Source organism: Macaca mulatta, chromosome 8, assembly GCF_049350105.2.
Source record: "Macaca mulatta isolate MMU2019108-1 chromosome 8, T2T-MMU8v2.0, whole genome shotgun sequence".
Classification (NCBI taxonomy): domain Eukaryota; kingdom Metazoa; phylum Chordata; class Mammalia; order Primates; family Cercopithecidae; genus Macaca; species Macaca mulatta.
Genome location: NC_133413.1, coordinates 27,862,073 through 27,877,881, shown reverse-complemented (window position 1 = coordinate 27,877,881; position 15,809 = coordinate 27,862,073).

The following is a 15,809-nucleotide window of genomic DNA, read 5'->3' as shown; positions in this document are numbered from 1 at the left end:
CTTAACCTCTCTGTGCTTACAGTGTGGTATCTGTGAAGAATGGTAACATGGTATCTGTGAAGAACGCAGGTATTTCCCAGCCTTAGCTTAGAATGGAATTGACATCTGTCTCTCTTTCTCTCCCTGTCTCATCTCCTCTCTCTCTGACATTACTAACCTGCTGAGTCCTTATTTTCCTTAACCATCCTTTATTAGCCTTGGAAATGACAGACACATTGATAGTGAAGATGGAGGCCCTGATGTCCTTGCTCCAGATGCCAGAACCCTTGGCCTGATGTCGGCAGCTGCAGCGGCACTGGTTGTTTCGTTTGCCCTTCCAGATCCACTCTCCATCCTTCTCTACTCTGTCTGTGCTGTGGGAGGCTGACCCCATCTGTCTACTTCAGTGGAGCACTAGAGCCTGCAAGAACTGATTGTATGCATCTCCTCCTAACCCCGTGTTTGGTGACTGTGGTAGGAATATTTACACCATGGACATTGGCAAATACTACAAGTAAGCTTGCATGCACACATACATGTCTCAGAACTTGTTGTTAAATATTTATTTACCAGCCGACCACTGGGGCAACATGAGTATATTCCTTGCCTCTGGCTTCTGCTTGGGTTTGGTCACTGGGTGGTACTTGCAAGGAATTGAAGAGAGCATGGTAAGAGTATCCACTCTCCTGGCCTCCCTGACACATTCTCAGATTAAGCTGAATCCCTCTCCAAAGGCTTCAGCTGTGGTCAAGCACCCACTCCATAAACCCATCCTTTCTGGATTCTAGATACTCCTTCCCTTTCCTTCTTGACATCTGTATTAGGCCATTCTTGCATTGCTATGAAGAAACACCTGAGGCTGAGTAATTAATAAAGAAGAGGCTCACAGTTCTGTAGGCTGTTACAGAAAGCATGGTGCTGGCATCTTCTCAGCTTCTGGGGAGGCCTCAGGAAGCTTCCAATCATCACTGAAGGTAAAGGGAAGTAGGCATCTCACATGGCCAGAGCAGGAGCAAGGGGTGGCTGGAGGTGCCACACTTTTAAACAACCAGATATTATGAATCTCACTATTGAGAGGACAATACCAAACCATAAGGGATCTGCCCCATAACACAAATATCTCGCACCAAGCCCCATCTCCTACACTGGGGATTACATTTCAATGTGAGATTTATGGGGACAAATATCCAAACTATATACAAGTCTATGGGTGGTAATGGCCCCAGGGGCCATAGTATCTCTCCCTGGGTTCCCTAAACCCTTCCTACACCAATAGCCCCATTGATAACACTCTTCTCTAAAAACTCACCTGAGTGGGTATTACCTGTTTCCTTCTGACTAATACAAAAGCTGGGCATAGTCAGTCTGGTAGGAATGCCTGCTGAGTGCACTTCCCGTGTCTGCATATAGATGCTAAATGTAAGAGCTGCAGTTTTCAAACTCTCTCTCTCTCTCTTTTTTTTTTTTTTTTGGAGACAGATTCTCAGTCTGTCACACAGGCTGGAGTGCAGTGGTGTGATCTCAGCTCACTGCAACCTCTGCCTCCTAGATTCAAGTGATTCTCAAGCCTCAGCCTCCCGAGTAGCTGGGTTTAGAGGCATGTGCCACACCTAGCTAATTTTTGTATTTTTTTTTTTTTTTTAAAGCAGAGACAGGATTTCACCATGTTGGACAAGCTGGTCTCAAACTCCTGACCTCAGGTGATCCACCCACTTAGGCTTCCCAAAGTGCTGGGATCACAGGTGTGAACCACCACGCCCAAACTGCAGTTATGATTTCTGATAGATGTGGTATCTCTCATTGGTCTTTCAGTCCTCCAATTCCCAATTAACCCATTCCTTTATTCTTTCTGTTAACATAACTGGTGGTGTTTAGTTTTCCAAGCCAGGGCCTGGCCAACATAGACTCCTTGAATCTTCAACATGGACCCTCGGTTAAGAGCATCTGATGTCTCAGATGGTTAGCTAGTACCTATCTCGAGAAAGAATCAGGGATCATAAGCAAGTGTTTGTGACTATCAAAACTTAATAAGATTGCCAGGCACAGTGGCTTGCACCTGTAATCCTAGCACTTTGGGACGCTGGGGAGGAAGGATTGCTTGAGCCCAGGAGTTCGAGATTGGCCTGGGCAGCATAGTGGGATCTTGTCTCTACAAAAAATTTTAAAAATTAGTCAGGTGTTGTGGTGTGTGCCTGAAATAGTATGGCTATGTCCCCACCCAAATCTCATCTTGAATTTTAGTTCCCTTAATCCCCACGTGTTGTGGGAGGGACCTGGTGGGAGGTAATTGAATCATGGGGGTAGTTACCCACATGTTGCTGTTCTCTTGATAGTGAGTGAGTTCTCATGAGATCTGATGGTTTATAAGGGGCTTTTCCCCCTTTTGCTTGGTGCTTCTCTTGCCTGCCACCATGTAAGATATGATTTTGCTCCATGCCTCCTGCTGTGATTGTGAGTCCTCCCCAGCTGTATGAAACTGTGAGTCAATTAAACCTCTTTCCTTTATAAATTACCCCGTCTCAGATAGGTTTTTATTAGCAGCATGAGAACGGACTAATACAACACCTGTAGTCCCAACTACTCAGGAGGCTGAGGTAGAAGCTTCACTTGAGCCTGGGGGGTTTGAGGCCACAGTGGGCTGTGATTGTACCACTGCAATCCAGCCTTGGTGACAAAGCAAGATCTCATCTCAAAAACAAAGACAGAAGTGAGCCCCTCAAAACTTACTAAGACTTTCACGTTTGTGTGCCTTTTCCCTTGTTTTAAATATCTCAGTTACCACTGTATTGTGCCCTTGCAGTGATGCTTAAAATGAAATGGACTCAGAGTTTGCCTTTAGGAGAAGTGAGAAAATGGGGAACTGGCTTAATAACCAACAAGGGGAGTGGGGTGGACAGCAACATCTTCCTTTTTATGAACCTCTCAGAGATCTAGTATTTCCTTTCCTTATGCATATAGGCTAAAAATAAAGAAAATCACGGTAGTATTAGCAGTACATGCAACTCCGTTACTAATGCTTTCATAACACAGAGTTGCTGCAGATATTTCAAGGATGAGGGGCAGAGATGGTCTTGGATGGAGAGGCTCCCTATGGGGAAGAGGGAGGGGGCAACACTAAAGAGAAAAGAAAAGTGTTTGAGGTCAGACATGGTGGCTCATGCCCGTAATCCCAGCACTTTGGGAAGCCGAAGCAGGATGATCACCTGAGGTCAGGAGTTCGAGACCAGCCTGGCCAACATGGTGAAACACCGTCTCTGCTAAAAATTCAAAAAAATTAGCTGGGCGTGGTGGTGCATGCTTGTAATCCAAGCTACTTGGGAGGCTGAGGTACGAGAATCGTTCGAACCCAGGAGGTGGAGGTTGTACTGAGCCAAGATAGCACCACTGCACTCCAACCTGGGCGACAGAGTGAGACTCTATCTCAAAAGCAAACAAACAAATAAACAAAAACAAAATAAAACCCAAAATGTGGTTGAGTTCCTGGGACTAGGGCAGAGAAGACAAGAAGAACATGGAAGCTGGGCCTGAGAACTGACTATGGGAATTCCACAGGAAAAAAAAGCTTTGGTGCCCTTTAACCCAGTGATCCTGCTTCTGGGAAGCTATCCTAGGAAAATAGCTCAAAAGGAAAGCTATCTAAACCCTTGACTCTTTCCAGCCTGTCTGGTTTGCAGGTACAGATGAGAACCCATTAACATTGATGCCTGTAGACCACACACTCACTGGGTCAACTACATAACTGGAGGAACTCAAGTCCCTGCCTCAGAGTCACTCCATCAGTTCTTGGAGGTCTCTGCCAGTGTCTTGCATGTGGGAAGGACCAAGTTTCCTTCTGCCCTGCTCCAGCCTGCTTGTGGGGTCCTCAGCCCATAACCCATTGGAGGGTTGCCCCTCACTCTGCCTCTGCTGCCCCACTTGCATGAAAATGCTGCTTCTGGGCCATTTTTGTATTTCCCTGACCCCTGGCCACTGTGGTTTTCACGTCTGGACCAGGAAGTGACCCATCTTTTCCCCCAGGCCTCGTAGGACCTTTCCTCAAAACGACAACTACTCCTGCCCATTCACTTCTCTCTAAAAATGATGAGGACCACTGTCTCAGGTCAACTGTAGAACAAACCCAGCATCTTCCATTTTTCTTGCTGCTCCCATCTCTCTTCCCATTAGGCCGGAACCAGCCCACCTCATTGCATATCATCTTGTGGAAAGAGGTGCCTGAAAAATTCTCTTAGGCTCCCAGGCTCTGTTCCAGAGTGGTGATCTGAGTAATGCACTAAACTGTTCATTGTAACATTAGGTCCAACAGTGAAAAACAGAAAGTAATCTAGAAGGACACTGTTCAAGAAGAGATTGGGTGAATTATACAGTATAACCTTTTGTGAGATATACAGAGCCAATAATAATTGCGAGGACCCCATATAACATAAAAAAGTGCTTAGGATTTAATTGTAAGTGATAAAGAGAATAAATTTTACTGTACATGGTGATGACTTCAGCTACATAAAAATGATACATGCCAATGAAATGAAATGAAAATGAACTTGAACCAACAAAAAGCAGTTCAACTCGGAGTGTTGATAGTGTGGGACAAATTTTTCCTTTCCTTTGGAGTCCTATTAGTTTATTTATAATATCATGTATTTAATAAGAATAAAAAATTATTGGAAGAAAGTAATAAAAGGCTTGATCCTGCTTTGAGATCTCCTTTGAACATAACTCAGGTTGTATTTGAGCTGGGAGGGGGATGGGGGTCAGCCTGACCAGGGTTATGAGGTTGACCATAGTGTTCTCTCTGGAAGCATTTTCAGCTTGAATTTCTAGAAGCTGTATAAAGGTGCTTCTTTTCTACAGTGGCAACGTGTAATCCCAAGGCTTCAGGAAGGAAGAGTAATCATGCCTCACTGTGGAGTTGCCTTTAGTCCATTTGGGCTGCTATAACAAAAAAGCCCTTAGACTAGATAATTTATAAACAACCAAAATGTATTTTTATTTTATTATTATTTTTTTTGAGACAGAGTCTCACTCTGTTGCCCAGACTGGAGTGCAATGGTAGGATCTTGGCTCATTGCAACCTTCACCTCCTGGGCTCAAACAATCCTCCCACCTCAGGCCCCTGAGTAGCTGGGACTACAGGCATCACAACACCTAGCTGATTTTTTTGGCATTTTTTGTAGAGCTAGGGTTTCACCATGTTGCCCAGGCTGGTCTCAAACTCCCGGCCTCAAGTGATCCTCCTTTCTTGGCATCTCAAAGTGCTGGGATTACAGGTGTGGCCACCATGACTAGCCTAATAACAGAAATTTATTGCTCATGGTTCTGGAGGCTGGGAAGTCCAAGATCCACGTGCCAGCAGACTCAGCGCCTCTACTTCAAGATGGTGTCTTCGTGTTCCATCCTCACATGGTGAAAGGGTCAAAAACACGCCCTTTAGCCCCTTTTATAAGGTCACTAATCCCAGTTATTAGAGCAGAGCTCTTATGACCTAAAAACCCCAAAGGCCTCACTTCTTTTTTTCTTTTTAAGCCTACAGTACCTGGTATTCCCAGACAGTTTCCCATGTAAGAACTAACCAGGCTTTACCTTGCTTAGCTTCCAAGACCAGATGAGATCAGATGCATTCAGGTTGGTATAGCTGTAGACAGCCCCACCTATTTATACCTTCACACTGGGGGTTAGGTCCCAATATAGGAATTTTTTTGGGACACCAACATTCAGACCATAGCAGGAGTGTTGGAGACCAATTAGAATGTTGACATTTGATAATTGCCCTCTTCAAAACTGGCTGACTTCCTGCAGCTTGAGGGGGTCTAGAAGAGAAAGGAATCTGACTGATGTTTGAAGCTAGTGCACTTTTACAGGTGCCGTCACCTGTTTGTTGTGTGAACTTGGTGTCTTTCTCCTTGGAGTCAGCTACTAAAACTTCTCATCCACAGTGCTGGCCCCTGAATCCTGGCTAACAAAGCCTTATCCTATGTTCAGGAAGAGAAATGAGATGCAATGTTGCCCAGGAGCTGGGCGTTGGTGATGACTCCAAGCCCTGCTTCTCTTCCACCTGCTAGGGCTCTGCTTGCTCCACTGGTTTGCCAAATCCACATCCGGATTTTCCTGTTCTCTGGGCCCGTTTCGACTCATGATTTGCTTTGGACTTTCCACTTGGTTCTATGCATTGCTCTCTGTGATGATCTGGTGGTTCAGCCTCTCCATTTTGGCACAGAAAGCCCCTGGTAGCAGTGTGGACAGCCATGCTGGCCTGGACCTGAAGAACACGGAATCTCACCCCCCAGGAACCAGACTCCCAAACTCCTGGCTGCTGAATCCAGGAATTCCTGTAGCTATAATTGTGTACATTGTTTTATTTTGATTCCACTTTGTTTATTTAGATCTGTGTATCTGCCTCAGAACACTGTATCTTGTATCTTTTTCTATTTTATTATTTGTTTTGAGATAGGGCCTCACTCTGTTGCCAGGGTTGGAATGCGGTGGTGTGATCACTTGAGCCCAGGAGGTTGTGCAGCCTCAATCTCCTGGGCTCAAGCGATTGGCAGCCAGGACCAGAGGCTAGCGCCACCATGGCTGGCTAAGTTTTAAATTTCATGTAGAGACGGGGTCTCCTTATGTTGCCCAGGCTGATCTCGATTTCCTGGGCTCAAGCGATCCTCCCACCTCAGCCTCCCAAAGTGCTGGGATTGCAGGTGTGCGCCACCACGCCCCGCCTCTTGTACCTTTTATAATTGTTCCTTGGCTCCAACTACTATACAGGGGCATGCAGGGGTCTGGGCCACCCCTAGCAGGGCCTCTCTCATTCTCTCCTGTCCAGAGACCCAGATGGGACCCTTGGAGAACAATGATCTTCTCTGTTGCTCCCTGGGTGAAATAGGAAACATAACACCTGTTCCGTGAGTCTTACTGAAATCCTGTACCTCCAACTGTTCATGGATGTGAAGTTATTTCAATACTTTGAGAGAAAGTAAAAATCTTGCTGCTTTTTAAAGGAACTGCTAAAGTACTTTGGACACCGTGCTTTTCAATATGTTGATTTGTTAGGAGACTCACTCAGAGGCTTCCCCAGCAGGTGCTTCGGTCCCTTGCTGAGGGCACTGCAGCTCGGGGTGAGAGGACCAAAGTCAAGACCTGGTTCTGCTGCATTCCGGGTGTGTGACTCAGGTCTCACATTTCCTCCCCTGTGGAATGGGAACAATAATAATACCTGCCTGACGAGGTTGTGGTGAGGATCAAAGGAGATGCCGTGAAAGTGTGAACAAAAGGCAGTTGCCCTAATTATTAGTGTCATGTACCCATCATTGCATTAATTACAGTGGAGAATGGGCAAGGGCTTAAAGAACACAGAAGACTTGGTTCTGCTCACCAAGATTTCATGCACAGAAAGAAAATAACTGAGGTACCAGCTGGTGCCACTGGCAGTAGAGTTCTATAAGGGCTAGGAGTTGAGTGTGTGGCAGAAAAAGGGTGAAAGGTATGGGACAACATCAAAGGGTCCTCTGGGGTGGTGGCGAGGTGAAGAAACTGGCATCAGGTGGGCACTTAGGGACCCTGTCAAGGGGTAGAAAGAGTAACAGTAGGGACATTGAGTCCTGCTTCTGTGCCTGAGATCCCAAGCCAGCTATCAGCAAAAAGTCTCAGGAATACAAAAAGAAGTAAGCCAGGCTGGGCTCAGTGGCTTATGCCTGTAATCCCAGCACTTTGGGAGATTGAGGCAGGCAGATCACCTGAGATCAGGAGTCCAAGACCAGCCTGACCAACATGGTGAAAACCCATCTCTACTGAAAAAAAAAAATACACACACACACACACACACACACACACACACACACACACACACATACATACACAAAAATAAGCCAGGCATGGTGGCACGTGCCTGCAATCCCAGCTACTCAGGAGACTGAGGCAGGAGAATCGCTTGAATTCAGGCAGCTGAGTTTGCAGTGAGCTGAACTTGTGCCGTTGCACTCCAGCCTCAGCGACAGGGTAAGACCCTGTCTCAAGAAACAAAAACAAAAAGAAGTAAGCCCTATATGCAGTGGACGGGGAGCTCTGTCAGCACATTCATTCTGGCAGGCACAGTGTGAGATCCCAGGCCCTGAAGCTGGGATTGCCAGGCATCTCGTGAGAAGTCCCTACTTCTTAGGTCAGGCTTTAAACCCTTGAGGTGGTATCATGGGGTGGGTTGGGTCTCTATCAATCTTAGCCTTGTGGTGGGAGGAAAGAGGAGAGGGTGCAGGGAGGGCAGTGGCTGATGGGGAAGTGGTAAACCTACTGCCTGGTGACTGCACTCAGCTCCCCAGCTGAAATCCCCGCAAGCCACACAGAGGGGAGAAGGAGCTCTGTGTCCGCCCGACTGGGAAAGCTGCCAAGTGAGACTTCTGCACCAGCGGGAGATTTGCATTTCTTGGTTGGGAATCTCTGTGACAGTGGTGCCCTGCCAGGTGTCAGTGATTTTTGATTGACCAGGCTCCTTGCAACTGTGTGAACCTGTTTTCACACCTATAATTGGTTGCTAAAATTAAATGAAAAAAAAAGTAAAGCCTTTGCCAATTATTTAATAAATGGTAGCTGTCATTGTCATTGTCATAGTCAGCTGCACTGCTGTATCATCTCTAAGGGCTGAGTCAGTCCTGCCTCAATCCTGAGCCAACTGACAGGAGTGGCAAACGTGCGAGGCTCTCTAGCTTCACCCTCTGGCAGGGGACGGCAATGAGTCTTGCTGCCCAAGAAACCAGGGGCCAGGGATGGGAACTGGAAGCCGCTTTCATGCAACAGTGCTGTATCCTTTCTCCCCATTTCCTCATCCTCCAAGTTGATCCCTCAAAGAACTAGATTTCTGCTGGTTCCTTGCAGAGCACGCTAATTCCCATGAGGACTGCAGGCATTCGCTTGGCCAGAACCCAGACACCTACCTGGTTCTCACTTTCTGTGTCTCAGTGGTTCTCAAGATGGGCAATATTACCCTCCTGGGGACGGGTGGAAGTTGGTAGGGCACTTTTTTCAATAAATAAGCGGGAGCCCTACTGACATTTAGCGGGGTTGGCCAGCGATGCTAGATATCTGGTGAAGTGCAGGGCAGCTCGCTACCACAAAGAACTGTCTTGCATGCTTTCAGACGTCCCGCTGGATATTCAAGTAGGTGAAAGACCATTTCTTATTCATTCTCTGAGCTAGAACTAACTCCATCTTATGTATTAACACACATTTTCCCAAGGTTTTTATAGGTATTTCAAAAATATGGTAAGATCTATATAACCTAAAATTTACTATTTCAACCACTTCAATTCAGTGGCATTAATTACATTTGCAATGTTCATCACCATTATCTATTCCAAAACTTTTTCATTACCCTAAGCAGAAATTCTGTACCCATTAAGCAATAACCATGCATTCTCTCCCTCCCAGCCACCACTAACTTCTAATCTACCTTGTGTCTCTTCAGACTTGCCTTTTCCAGGTACCTTATATAAGTGGAATCACAGAGTATTTGTCCTTTGTTTCGTCAAAAACTTTACCAAGAATTGTTCATCATATTGAAAATTACCATCACCAGTGACAAGGCCACATGTGAGGTGTTTGAATCATCAATGGCATTTGCATGTATGGGTCTGCACCTACAACTGCCACATTCAGCATGACCATAAGCACTTGACACTTTAATGTTTTCTAACGAGTGTTCAAATCTTTACATATTGTAAGAGTTTATGTGTTTTTATGTTTTACATTGCTTTTTATTCCCAAGTTAAGACATTATGATTAAACAATTATATGCAGGGGCTGGGCGCCGTGGCTCACGCCTGTAATCCCAGCACTTTGGGAGGCAGAGGCAGGCAGATCCTGAGGTCAGGAGTTCGAGACCAGCCTGGCCAATATGGTGAAACCCCGTCTCTACTAATAATACAAAAATTAGCTGGGCATGGTGGCGGGTGCCTATAATCCCAGCTACTCAGGAGGCTGAGGCAGGAGAATTGCTTGAACCCAGGAGGCGGAGGTTGCAGTAAGCTGAGATCGTGCCACTGCACTCCAGCCTGGGTGAGAGTGAGATTCTGTCTTAAAAAAAAATTATATGCAGGTAGCATAAATAAGCTATTAATTTTATTTCAGATTAGGAAAGGGAGTAATGTAAAACATTTATTATTAAAAAGGGGCATTGGGCTTAGTGGAGCCGAGAGCCATTTATCTGCTATAGTCACAGACAAATAACCAGCCATGAGGGAATATCCTTGGAAGTGAGGTGCTGTTGACTAACTGTGAATATTGCTTTGCCTTTGTAATGTTATACGGCCATCCCCACCTCCCTCAAACAAGAATCCTCAAATCTCTGAACCTATTGACTCTTTGGCCACCACCTGCCTGTTAGGTCTGGTCAGTGCAGGGATGTTTGCACCTGTCTGCAATTCTTTCTAATACTATTTTTTTTTCTAGCTTCCATGATGGGCACGGGCATAACAAACAAATTGAGATCAGATTGTTTCTAGGCAATCACTTACAATTGAAGGTATATTTTCAGCATTCAAGGAAACGATTGATTCCAGCACAAACCCTAAGCATCATATAAATGGGAATGTGGGACTACACTGTATTTACTTCACATTCTTGCTTCAGACTGACCTGAATCTGGCTGGGAGCACTCACATATTGATTTCTTCTGGATAAAAAGGCAGGAAGTATTACAGATATTGTTTCCTAACCAACTGCCTGTTGAATATTCACATTTCCTTAGATCAGCACTGAAGTCTTTCTTGAGAACATATAACACCACAAGATTTTTTTTTTTTTTTTTTTTTTTTTTTTTTTTACTTTAAGTTCTGGGATACATGTGCTGAATATGCAGGTTGGTTACATAGGTATATGTGTGCCATGGTGGTTTGCTGCATCTATCAACCTGTCATCTAGGTTTTTAAGCCCCACATGCATTAGGTATTCATCCTAATGCTCTCCTTCCCCTTGCCCCTCACCTCCCAACAGGCCCCAGTGTGTGATATTCCCCTCCCTGTGTCCGTGTGTTCTCATTGTTTAACTCCCACTTATGAGTGAGAACATAACACCAAAGGTTTTAAATGGGCTGAAATTTTGTTGCTAAAACCAATTGTGTGTGGGGTGTGTGTGTGTTTAATATGGAGCCCTGAAGTTTGTATGTTTGTTGCACTGTGCGAAGGATGTAATGTCACGCTTGGATAATGCAGTCTTTTTCACTTCCTCCCTCTGTCAATATTCCTTCACTCAAATGCTTTCTAGCTCTGTGCTTAGAGCTGACCCACATAGATGAACACAATAATTGGCCCCAAGAAGATTGAAGTCTTGTATGAGAGAAGGACTAGCAAAAACAAAACATGGAGATGCTGTGTGAGGGATATTTTCTCAGAGCTGTGGACCACAGCGGGGCAGGAATAATTACACTGACTCAAGAAAGGAGCACACAAACACACACCATGCACACACACGACACAAACATATACTACACACATACATACACAACACACACATACACAACATACACATACACACACATCCCCGTCAATCTACTCAAGTTCTTGAACAAGGACCAGTAGAAACCCCTGTGAAAGCTCAGTGTCATGTCATTCTTAGTCCATTTTGTGCTGCTATAGTAGAATACCACAGACTGGGTAATTTACAGATAAGAAAAGTTTATTTGGCTCACAGTTCTGGAGGTTGGGAAGTCCAAGATTGAGGGTCTGCATCTGGTGAGGGCCTTCTTGCTGTGTCATGACATGGTAGAAGGCATTACATGGTGAGAGAGAGAGAGAGAGAGAGAGAGAGAGAGAGACAGAGAGAGAGAGAGAGAGAGGCAGAGACAACATGCTCAGGAGGAAGGCCTAACTCATTCTTCACAGGATGCCACTCCTAAAATAATGAGCTCATTCTTGCCACATGGACATTGTCCATTTATGAGGGCAGAGACCTCATGACTTCATTGTCTCTTGAGGGTCCCGCCTCTCAACACTGTTGCACTGGGGATTAAGTTTCCAACATGTGAATGTGCTCCAGTATCAACCCAGGTCCAAAGTTCACGGTCTCATCTAAATCACATGTGGGTGAGACTCAAGGCACAACTCATCCTGAGGCAAACTGTCCTCCAGCTGTGAGCCTGTGACTTCAAATGTGTTATCTACTCTCAAAATACAATGGCGGGACAGGCATAGGATAGATGTTCCCATTCCAAAAGGGAGAAATAGACAAGAAGAAAAGGGTAACCACTCCCCAGTTTGTCCAAGACCCAAGAGGGAAAACATTACATTTTGAAATGCCAGAATAATCTCTTTGGACTCCATGACCCACCTTTTGGGCACATTTTGGGGAGTAGTTGGGCCTCTGAGGCCTGAGGCAGCCCCACCCCAATGGCTTTACTGGGTTCAGTCCACCCAATAGCTCTCTCAGGCTGGCATTGTCCACTGAGAGCTCTACAATTCTGGGGCCTCAGTGGCCATCTCACTCCACAGCTCTGCTAGGCGTTGCCCTAGTGGGGACTCTACATGGCTGCTACTCTCCTGCAGCAAGTTTCTGCCTGGAACCCCCAGCTGTGTATAGCACCCTTTGAAATCTAGAAAGTGGCTGCCATAGCCCCATAGTTCTAAACCTGTGAGCCTACAGGATTAGCACCATGTGGATGCCCTGTGCTCTCTGGAGTGGCAGCCCAAGATGCGCCTGGTCCTGCTTAACCTACAGCTGGGATCTCCAAGGAGCACCATGCTAGAATGCAGGAATGCAAGAGCAGATGCTTGAGGCGGTGCAGGGCAGTGGAGGTCCCAAGGGTGCCTCCCTGGAAGCCTTGCCCTCAAGGTCCTGCTCACACTCCCCTCACCATCCCTACCCTTGGACAACCAGTAATCTGTTTTCTAGTTCTACAGTTTTGTCATTTTGAGAATATTATATACACGGAATCATATGGTAGACAATACTGATTTTTATCTCATGCTGTAATTATGGTAATCAAGCCAATTCTCTGGCTTGGGGAGCAAAGTAAGTTTTTGATGCTACTTCTGGGGTTCATAGTGCTAAACTTACATCATCAGTGAGGCTAAGCACCTCTGTTTGTGTTTGCATTTGCTAGACTATGGACATGCACACAGCTCATCCAACTGGCTGTGTCTTGTTCTTTAGATGCACATTTAAAATCACTGAAGAAGTTAAGACAGAGTCCTGTTACCCTTTGAAACTCATCTGTCAATTGGATCTGTTGAAAAAAAAAGTCGTGCCTGTGAGATGTTGGTGAATGTAGGCTTTGAGCAGGTTTACAGGGATGAATATATGGAAAGATTGTTTGGGCTGGGCACAGTGGCTCTCACCTCTAATCCCAGCACTTTAGGAGGCTGAGGCAGGCAGATCACTTGAGATCAGGAGTTCGAGACCAGTCTGGCCAACATGGTGAAACCTCGTTTCTACTAAAAATACAAAAAATTAGTTGGGTGTGGTGGCATGTGCCTGCAATTCCAGCTACTTGGGAGGCTGAGACAGGAGAATCATTTGAACCTGGGAGGCAGTGGTTGCAGCAATGAGCTGCGATCATGCCACCGCACTCCAGCCTAGGTGACACAGCAAGACTCCATCTCAGACAAGAAAAAAAAAAAAGAAAGATTGGTTTGTCTATTTCAAGTACTACCTTGTTATAAAAATAAATAAATAAATAAAAATCAGTGAATGCAACACAAGTGCGAGGCCCATCTCGGTTATTTCTTGGTCACAGGAAATGTTGCGAAAATGATCACTTGTGGGAGAGTTGTATTGAAAACATACTTAAATCTCACAAAATTTTAGATTACGAGAAACCATCCAATCAGAAAAAAACTGGTATAGATGTCAAAAAGTGTGTAGAGGGGACACCCCCCTCCCCCAAACAGTTCATTCATAAAGTTGGAGAGATAGCCACAATTCTGCATTTTGAAAATGGGGTCAACTATATTGTTAGTGTATTCTGGGAAGTTCTCTATCTTGGGAGTAATATGGGGAAACAATTTAAATGAGATTAGGGCGGAACAATTACAGAGGAAGCAGATGTGACCTATGCCTTTTTCCGCTTTAGGTGATGGAGCAGTCCTAAAATGCAGCATCGGCATCTCCTTGGGGGTTTGAAACTCTTGGATTCCTGAGACATTTTGATTCTGCAGGTCTAATGGGGCCAGACTGTCTTTCAGTCTGAGCTCTGATGATAATCTCCCTTCTTCTTCTTCTTCTTTTTTTTTTGTTTGTTTTTTGAAATAGTGTCTCTCTGTCACCTAGGCTGATAATCTCCCTTCTTTCCTTTCTTCCTTCCTTCCTTCCTTCCTTCCTTCCTTCCTTCCTTCCTTCCTTCCTTCCTTCCTTCCTTCCTTCCCTCCCTCCTTCCTTTCTTCCTTCCTTTTTTCCTTCTTCTTCTTCCCTCCTCCTCCTCCTCTTCTCTTTCTTTCTTTCTTTCTTTCTTTCTTTCTTTCTTTCTTTCTTTCTTTCTTTCTTTCATTCTCTTGCTTTCTTGCTTTCTTCTTTCTTTCTTTTGAAACAGTCTCTCTCTGTCACCCACGCTGGAGTGCAGTGGCACCATCTCACTGTTTCCTGGGTTCAAGTGATTCTTGTGCCTCAGCCTCCCGTGTAGCTGGGATTACAGGTGTGTACCACTGTGCATGGCCTGATGATAATCTCTGTTCTTTCTGAGATTATCTGGCCTCCTGGGTTCCCGGCCACAGCTGTGTCCTGGTGGCTCTTGGCCACTCTGTGGGAACTTTGCTTTGTTTCTATTTACCGTCTCTCACCTTCAGGCAGTGGAGGATGGACATGGGCAGGACCCTTTTGGCTGCCAGGCCTCTAAACCCCCTTCCCTGCAACATAGAAAAGCCTGGGTATGTTGAAAAATGTTTTGGGCTTATTTGTTTTTGCTTTTATTCTGAGGAAATAGAAGTTTATGTCCAGAACACAAACAACTTCGTCTGGAATATTAGACACTGTGTACTTTTTGGCTCATTGTTGGGCCAAATTGCGTCCCTTCCTCCTCAAAAAAAAAAAAAAAAAAAAAAGTATGTGGAGTCCCAACCTCCTCAGAATGTAACCTTGTAGGGTCTTTATAGTGGTAATCAAGTTAAAATGAGGTAATTTGGTGGGGCTGTGGTCTGATATGTCTTTATAAGAAAGTTTGGACACAGGCAGGCACACGGGGAGAGCACTATTTAAATGTGAAAACGGGCAACAACCCAAATGAGAGGTAACCTGTGTTTTGGTCTGAATTGTGCCCCACTCCTGCTCCCCTCATCCCAAATTCATGTACTAAAGTCTAACTCCCATTACCTCAGCATGTGATTGTATTTGGAGATGGGGCCTTTAGAGATGTGATGGAGGTAAATTGAGCCACCAGGATGCGCCCTAATCCAATCTGACTGTGCTTACAACAAGAGGAAATTTAGAAACACAGAGAAACACCAGGGATGCAGGCACAGAGAAAGGACCATGGGAGGACACAGCAAGAGGGCAGCCATCTGCAAACCAGGGAGCGAGGCCTTACAGGAAACCAGCCCTGCAGGCACCTTGATCTTGGACTTCCAGCTTCCAGAACTGCAAGAAAACACATTCCTGTTGTTTAAGCTGCCCTGTCTGGTATTTTGCTACGGAAGCCCTAGATGACTAAGATAACAGCTGAGACCAAAGAGTTATGCTGAGGCAAAATATAATTTTTTTTAAAGAATGAAAAAGTTACAAAGGATTTTCACTTAGCAAGGGTAACAGGAATAATATTTTGAAATATTGAATAGATGCGTTTTTCATACCCCCGTAAATCCTGTTCTCCCACAGTCTTCCACCATTAGGGCTAAGCCATAACTGCAGGGTGGGTGAGGATGGGCAGT